Below are 8,608 nucleotides of genomic sequence, written 5' to 3' on the forward strand. Positions count from 1 at the left end.
AATGTCTGTGGGGATATTTGCCAATTGCGAGGTCAGCTACTGATGGACGAGAAGATCTGGCTCACAATCCAATGCGTCCCAAACGTGTTCAGCAGCTGTCATGATCTGGAGTCAGACTCAGAGACCAATAGCTATAGCAGTATGGAGGCACCCACTAACCAACTGAATAAGTACAGAAACAAGTCTCTCTGGCGGATGACATGGTACTAACTGGTTTTCACCAGAGCTTCTGATGGTGGAGATGGGTTTTTCTGTGTGTTAGTACCAGACTGTGGTCCTCAGGATCCCCCCACCAGGCGGTGAGCAAGCTGGAGTCCAGTAGCAGATATAGCAAGTAGGAATAAACAAAAGCATAGTCAGTAAACAAGCCAAAGATCAGTAAGGAGTGATAGCAAAGATACAGACGGCAGCAGGAGAGACAAGAGCTGGAGGGAGAACAGTAATGTGGCAAACAAAAAGTGCAAAGGCATGGCTTAAATAGAAAGTTCAAGGGAGGAGCAAGGAGTTCAAAGTTCAAGACAAACAAGGTTGAAGGCAGGATCATTCAAGGAATTGTCCATGGAGCTGTCCAGCATTCCAGGTGTATCAGCAAGACGAAACATTGCCAGACACAGCAGAGTTTTCAGGTTCAGATCCAGGCCCTGACAGCAGGGTGCGGCTTTGTGTAGGCCACTCAAGTCCCTCCACACCAAAGTGGACAAACCATTTCTTTGGGGAGCTGGCTTTGTACACAGGGGAACAGGAAAGGGTCTTCCCCAAACTGTTACCATAGTGTTGGAAGAGCACAATTTTCTAAAAGGACTTTGTATTGTGTAGCATTAACTGGAAACACCTGAATATACTTTTGGCCATATAAGTAGGTGTGATGGTCAGGTTTGCACAAACATTTGGTATATTTGATTATTTTATTTGTATTCCGTACATGGCTCCAGAATTTGCTGGGCTTATTCCCTACCAAGGATGCTGTGCTGGGTTTTCTCCCTCAATTCTAATATGTTTTGATAGATTAGTTGGTGTTCACCAAAACTGAGTCTAGTGTAAGCAACTAATATACAGAATTGCTGAACATTCATAGGTAGTGATGAATAAGTCTACCGAGAATAGGAAACTGTCTCTGTGGTGGATTCTGCCCCCTCCACAAAGCCCTGGGCACAGTGTTAACTGCCAGCAAGGTCTTCAATACAAAGCTGGAAAAATCTGTACACACATTTGCAATCATAGTAAAACACTATTGAAACAACTGCAAGATCTAGCGTAGGATTTAAAGGTCATAGACAAAAACATAGGATAAGTACTCCCTGCCCGGACTGGAAACAGGCTACACCAAGTATGTGAAGACATACACCAACCGTCGCTGTACCCATGTAACACGCAACTATGCACACGCATCTCTGGGCTATGCACACATCCCACACACTCACTCTTTGCACGTTTTTTTCCTTTTTTCACTGTTTTGTGACTACTTGTTTTGTACGTTGGGTGGGGGTGGGGTGGGGTGGGGGTGTGATCTGTTTTTTTGTATACTGGGGTGTAAGTCAGTGCTCAAGATACGCACGCAGGCACTGCATTTATGCAAAATCGTGTTTTTTGTAATTTTATTACTCTTCTGTTTATAACAAGTGTTGATGGTGATAACAAAAGGAACAAAAGGGGCGAGAAAGATATGACTGTTCTGAAACTTGGCCAAGGTCAACGGTTTATAGGATGATCAGTCAGTAGACTGTAGGGTGTTGATCTAGGATTTTGAAAAAGCAAAAAAAAAAAAAAAAAAAGGTGTTTTAGAGTCATAACCAAGATGGCTGGTGGTAATTAGCTATGTTTAGCTATGTTGGAGACCTTTCATGGGTCATCCAAGTGACTTCCTCAATTGAAGTGTTTAGAACTTATCCCAGTGTATACTGTATACCCAGCTCATGCTAACACCATGATGGTGTCATGAAATGTGGTGATGGACCAAAAACTTGACTGGAGATGTGAAAAGTTATGAAACGCTGTTCTGATTAACGTATTCCAATGACCATTGTGTCATAAGGTCTAGTTGAGCTATATGGCTGAAAGTGTGAGTTGTCAAATTTCCTGGGTAAAGAAGTTAAAACAACATGGTTGAAGCACAACTATGGTCTTGTAAGAAATAAATCACTATTACCTTCCACTTTTTAGGCAATCTGTATTCAGTCTAAAATAAATAATGGCTCCAGCACCTACTCCCGTAATCCGTGCTCCTGTCCAGATGTGAGGACCAGTTTTGTTGCTGTCCCTCCATTCGAAATCATCATGCCTGCACTGTATTTGGTATAGAACCAATGTCCAAGTCATCAGTATGGTACATGGGCACTGCTAGAAGTACCTGTCAACCTTCCAGAGCTGAAGATTGGAGGATTTGGCAAGACCAAGGAGGTAACTATTGGTGTGTTAGGACAACTGAGATATTGTTTAGGAGTTGGGGGAAGAATGGAGACATTTTTGTTGGTTGCCAGAGCTCAGCTTTAACATTTTGGACGTTGCAGAGCAAGTTCAGTTGAAATGTAGCTAGCTACTACTAGAGATACTACAACCTGGGTATATGAAAACCTTCACAGACATCACCAAGTTAGGCTGTCTCTTCTCTGAATGTATCACTATGGTTGTCCTCTTGGTAAAATAGATTATGCTGGATAACGAAAGGGCTAGATGGTGATGGCCAAACGAATGTACAGTTCATAGAATAGAAAGTCCAGCCTGTTAGCCATTGCTACTGAAGGAAATTCAAGGGTATCTAAACAAAACTTTGGTGTTTTTTGGTTTTGGATAGAGCGGTGTGGTCACAATCCCTGTCAGGTTTTTATTGCTCCAGGATCAAGTATAGTAGTGCCACTCCATAGTCGTTCAGAATAAAATTGTATGTGCAATCACCAATGAAAGACAAGATGTGGGGTTACAAAGGTCCCCCTTCTTCAGGCTGCATTCACACTTCAGCTGAGTGTCTTTGGGTGTTTTACAGGCTTTTTATGTTGAGAGTTTGTACGGGCATTTTCAAGGGAATCTCAGGATTGAGCATTTTGTATTACTATTAACTTCAGCCAACCAAAAGTTAGTTACTAAGGGAAAAGGACATAAGCTTCTTTGAGCTCAAGCACTTTTGGCCCCAAAAGACTTCAATGGGAGCTCTGCAAAACGTACATTCTATTGACCCCAAAAAACACTTGACACTTATAGCTCAAAAGAAGCTCATGTGCTTTTTTTGAGTTTCAAGGGATGCTACGGTAAGGTGTGAACAAACACAAGTGAAAACCACGGGATGTTGAATGGTGAGCATTGGACGAAAAGCTTGTCGCTCAGGTTTGAATGGACCCGTAGGACAGAATAAGACCAAAAGAATGAAATTTGGACCGGACAGTCCTGTAAGGAGGGTGGGTAATTAATAATGGTCTAGTTTGGCAGCAACCCTTAGAGTAATACATGCTCCTATCACCTTAAGGCTTTATTGGTTTGTGTTCTTCCTGGGGGAGTTTACTCTGGTGACCATTGCCACCCGGACTCCAAAATTTTGAATTGACACCAGAACAAGAATAGAGGGAAAATGCAATCCAATGGAAACCCTTTGGAATTTCCCTCACTTCCTGTTGTGTCGAAAAAGCTTGACATGGGTTTAAACCTTCTCCACTCTATCCTAAATTAAAAAAAAAAAGTTTTTGCTTGAAATATATTTTAATTGACTTTTATATGTCTGAGGAAGAGATGTTATAGTTGTAATTTGTTCAGACAATGAAAGGTTATCTCTTAAGAACAAGAAAAATGGAGATTGCCATTTCTTACCCTTTCTGCAAATGGTAGATGTTTGTCATCACCACTAACCCAGAACAAATACAAAAGATTTCTAAAATTAGTCTGACACAATTGATCTATTAGTTTTAAAGACAGGTGATACACATACCAGCCAGGTAGTTCGTGTTTTCAGAAAGGGGGTAGCACTGGTCAGCCCCATAGGAAAAGTTTTACCTCCTATATTCCAAATACTTTTGATGGCCAATATGGCAGCTACGATGGTCATAGTTAGCATTTCTGGTTGTCCAGTTTGAAGATCTTTTTTTACGGGAACCAGTTCTTGCTCCTGTATGTTGTCTTGAATTTACAATCCACTGGCGCTCTGGATAACCTTTGACCTGAAGCTTATTAAGTGTAGGCAGCAAATGTATGGTCTGCCCGGTTTAATAATCTGAAGCCATACGCAGCAGTTCCAGGAGAAGCCTATTAAGGGTAAATCACACATGGTGGTTGAACGTGTTTGAGCCTCCTGTGTGTTGTTAGGTTGTATATGTGAGATCCTCATGTTTCTATAATGAAAAGCACCCCTAAGATCAAGGATAAATGTCTGTACAAAGCTCAAGGCAAAGTGTTTATTACATGTAGGTCAAGATTAGAAGGGAGGCTGGAAATCTGAGTGTCTTCAATGGTCAGTTGGTTGTCATCTGTGGAATCCTAAACAGAAGTGATTGAAGCAAAAAGGTCTTGTTGCTCACAGAAACCAACATTATTTTTGACTTTTATTCTCTGACACTAGAAACATGAAAAGTGAAATAAGATTGATTTTGGGTAAAAGCAATTTGATCCTAAAGTAAACCTGGTCTGCAATACACGCCTCAGGGCAATGTGACAGTAACCCTATAGGGCCCATTTATGTTACAGTAACCCATGGCAATGCACATTACATGCATTGGGGCAATGCAGTGCCATTCGTTTTTAATTCTTGCATGCAAATGTCCACTGCAATGAGCTGCCAGAAATAGTGGATTGGTTGCCCATACATTTTGAATGAGCTGCCCTTATGTCATGCACTGATTCATGGCCTAAATGATGAAAATGAACCCCTAAGGGTCTAGCAGCACATAGATGACGTTATATCTTTCACAGACAATTTAAAGCAAACCTGTCATGGAAAAAAATATATATATTTGATGACCTCCTTCTGAAAATGCTGTCTGTCTATTATTATTGTGCAGTATTTATAAAGCGCCAACAGTTCGCTCAGCGCTGTACATTACAATGGGAGACAATACATGCGACAGTACAATAACAATACAATGCGATACGCGAGGGGTTCGAGGGCCCTGCTCCTTGGAACTTACAATCTAGGAGGGAGGGGATAGTAGTACAGGAGGAGATAGCTGTGGGGGATGGACTGGTAGGAAGAGTGGAGGAGGTCGGCAATTAGCAGGGGGTGGGGTAGGCTTCCCTGAAGAGGTGGGTTTTCAGGGTGCGCCTAAAGGAGAGTAGACTAGATGATAGTCTGATATATTGGGGTAGGGAGTTCCAGAGTATGGGTGATGCCCTGGAGAAGTCCTGGAGGCGGGCATGGGAGGAGGAGACTAGGGAACTAGAGAGAAGAAGGTCTTGTGAGGAGCGGAGGGTGCGTTTTGGGTGGTATTTGGATATTAGGTCGGTGATGTAGTTTGGGGCAGTATTATGGACTAATTCACTTCAGTGTTTTCTAAGCAACAAAGAGCACGTATGCACTAGCATTTTCGGAAGGAGGACAGCAATTAGGTCTCACTCACACTCGGCGATGTGGAATCGCCACGATTCTGCCCGTGATTCCAAACCGAATTCATTCTAAGTGGCCCCCCAAACGCGGTGCGATTTAGCCACGACTGTCACGTAACACAATAGCAGCAAAACGCAGTTTTAAAAATAGCGTGAAGCTTGTCACCAAAAATGGAGCAAAAAATGCGACAAACACGCATAGGGCAGAGGTTGATCAGTATGTCACTTAAAGTATTTCACATAAGGGAACCCGATTTGTTGATTTTTTTTCCCCACACAGAATCTAAAATGTAGGAGATCTCCTGTGCAAAATGATGTTAGCAAGAACATTTTGAAGTAGCAAAACCAACTTGGAGGCTTTAAATTGGGGAAAGGAGGGTAAACATCTCCATACAGAAATTTGGAAGCTGTTCTAAATTTAAAGCAGACCAAATACAAGGCCCATCCAAATTGCCCAAGCCCCCTTTACAAATCAACTACTGGAAAAGGGGTCAAATATACACTTACCTTACCCGTCTTTTACATCGGTGGCCATGATGTCACTGTCTATCCAGAAAAATTCTTGAGTGGTGAAATCTTGAGAGTAGATAATCAAGTCCATTGCAAGAGTGTCTTCTCCTGAGACTTTTGGCTGCTCTCCATTCCCAAACTAGCTGGATTAAGTGTCATCCTCTCCTAGGCGTCAGGGGTCTACCAATACTTGGTAAATTCTGAAGGGGGCAGATTAAGCAGGCCTTGTTTTTTAAGGCAGAAAAAACCCTAAAAAAATGTTTTTAAAGTAACAAAACTTGTATCTAGGATGGCTAGGGATGAGAATGTTACAATGGGCCATTGACTGGGAACACCTTCTGTCCATGACCTAGGAAAGATGGCGACGGCTGGATATCTCTCCGGGAAGAGGGTTTGGGCGTTTTCATAAGAGCGGATGATGGCACGTGGCTGGTTGTGCTTTGTGTTTGTTTGTGTCAGGTTTGGATTGGGGTGTGATGGAGGCTGCACACTCTGTATTTGCATGTCACAGTCTCCTCCTGATAACTGCACTCAATAAAGGCAAAAAAACTGACCCGCTCTGAGTCTGAGTCTTGTGTTCTCACATTGGATTGAACATTCCATAGAATCTCCAATGGCCCCCTAGGCGTGGCCCCTACACAAGCTCATAGGTGTACAGCACATGAACATCTCTAGATAAAAAGGTTTTGGAGCAAAACAAAAAGCAAAAAAGAAAACTATCAGGGCTTTTTACCATTCCCTACTCCAGGGGTCTCCAAACTACAACCCATGGGCAACATGCGGCCCACTACAAGATTTTATCTAGCCCACCGCTGATGTAGATCTGATGGAGACCTTGACGTAAGGTGGCCACCTGACGTGGACTCTGATAAAAGGAGGACTCAGATGTAAGGGGAAATACCAATGAGGACTTTGTTGCAAGGGCAGTCTAATGGGGACCCTGATGTAAAGGGGCCTTTACTATGGACTCTGATGTAAGGGGGCACTCCAATAGGGATTATTATTATTATTATACAGTATTTATAAAGCGCAGATAGTTCGCTCAGCGCTGTACATTACAAAGGGGGACAGAACATGCGACAGTACAATAACAATACAATGCAAAACATGAGGGGATCGAGGGCCCTGCTCCTTGGAGCTTACAATCTAGGAGGGAGGGGATGGTGGCACAGGAGGAGAAAGCTGTGGGGGATGGAGTGGTAGGAAGAGTGGAGGAGGTCGGCAAGTTAGCAGGGGGTGGGGTAGGCTTCCCTGAAGAGGTGGGTTTTCAGGGTGCGCCTAAAGGAGAGGAGAGTAGGTGATAATCTGATGGGTTGGGGCAGGGAGTTCCAGAGGATGGGTGACACCCTGGAGAAGTCCTGGAGGCGGGCATGGGAGGAGGAGACCAGGGAACTAGAGAGAAGGAGGTCTTGTGAGGAGCGGAGTGTGCGTGTTGGGCGGTACTTGGATATTAGGTCAGTGATGTAGTTCGGGGCAGTATGGTGGACGGCTTTGTACGTCAGTGTTAGGATTTTGAATTTGATCCGTTGCGCAATCGGAAGCCAGTGGAGGGATTGGCAGAGGGGGGTGGCGGACACTGAGTGGAGGCCAGTGGAGGGATTGGCAGAGGGGGGTGGAGGACACTGAGTGGAGGCCAGTGGAGGGATTGGCAGAGGGGGGTGGCGGAGATGGAGCGGTTGGAAAGGTGAATGAGTCTGGCAGCCGTATTCAGGATGGACTGAAGCGGGGATAGCCAGCGGCGAGGCAGGCCAGTGAGGAGGGAGTTGCAGTAGTCGAGTCGTGATATGATGAGGGAGTGGATGAGCTGTTTAGTGGTTTCTGGGGTTAGGAACGTGCGGATTTTGGCGATGTTGCGGAGGTGGAGTCTGCACGAGTTTGTTAAAGATTGGGCTGGAAGGATAGGTTGGAGTCCAGAATGACACCCAGTACTATGGCGTGCGGGACGGGTTTGATGGTGGCGTTGTTGGATGTGACGGAGAAGTCAATGGGGGGTGGTGTCCGGGCTGGGGGGAAGATTCTGGGGGGAAGGATTCTGATGTAAGGGACAACCCTGATATATGAGGGACTCTGATGAGAGAGGTGCAGGCTGAATGTGATTTTAGAATTGTTCAGATGTATTTGGAACTTATTTGCTTTGTTTTACAGAAGTTCTCTCTTTGTTCTGAAACTTATGCAGAATAGAAAAAAAAAGTTCCAACTAAAACCTATTCATTCATTTACAAAGCTGATTTTTTCAGCCCCTGAATATTTGTAAAATATACAACCTGACCCCCATACCGAAACGTTTGGAGACCCCTATCCAAAATCAAAAAGTCTTGGCTAAAGGTACAACCTATGCAGGCCATAGACGGTGCGTTTATCAGACAATTTTGCATCCGAAAGAATAATCGACCGATTTTCGCACTGTTAGTGGGGCAATGGCATCGACCGATTTTCTTCGGTTCCTCCTCATTTCTTTTATTGGTCATGCTGGAAAATTTGCGAAAAACGGCAGATTTTCGCAATCATTGGTGGCAACAGAATGACCGATGTTTAGTTTTTCGGACGAAAAAACGTCCGATAAACAAACCGTCTATGG

The sequence above is a fragment of the Staurois parvus genome, unplaced genomic scaffold, assembly GCF_062004578.1.
Source record: "Staurois parvus isolate SC_StPar_1 unplaced genomic scaffold, SC_StPar_1.0 ptg002083l, whole genome shotgun sequence".
NCBI classification, from domain to species: domain Eukaryota; kingdom Metazoa; phylum Chordata; class Amphibia; order Anura; family Ranidae; genus Staurois; species Staurois parvus.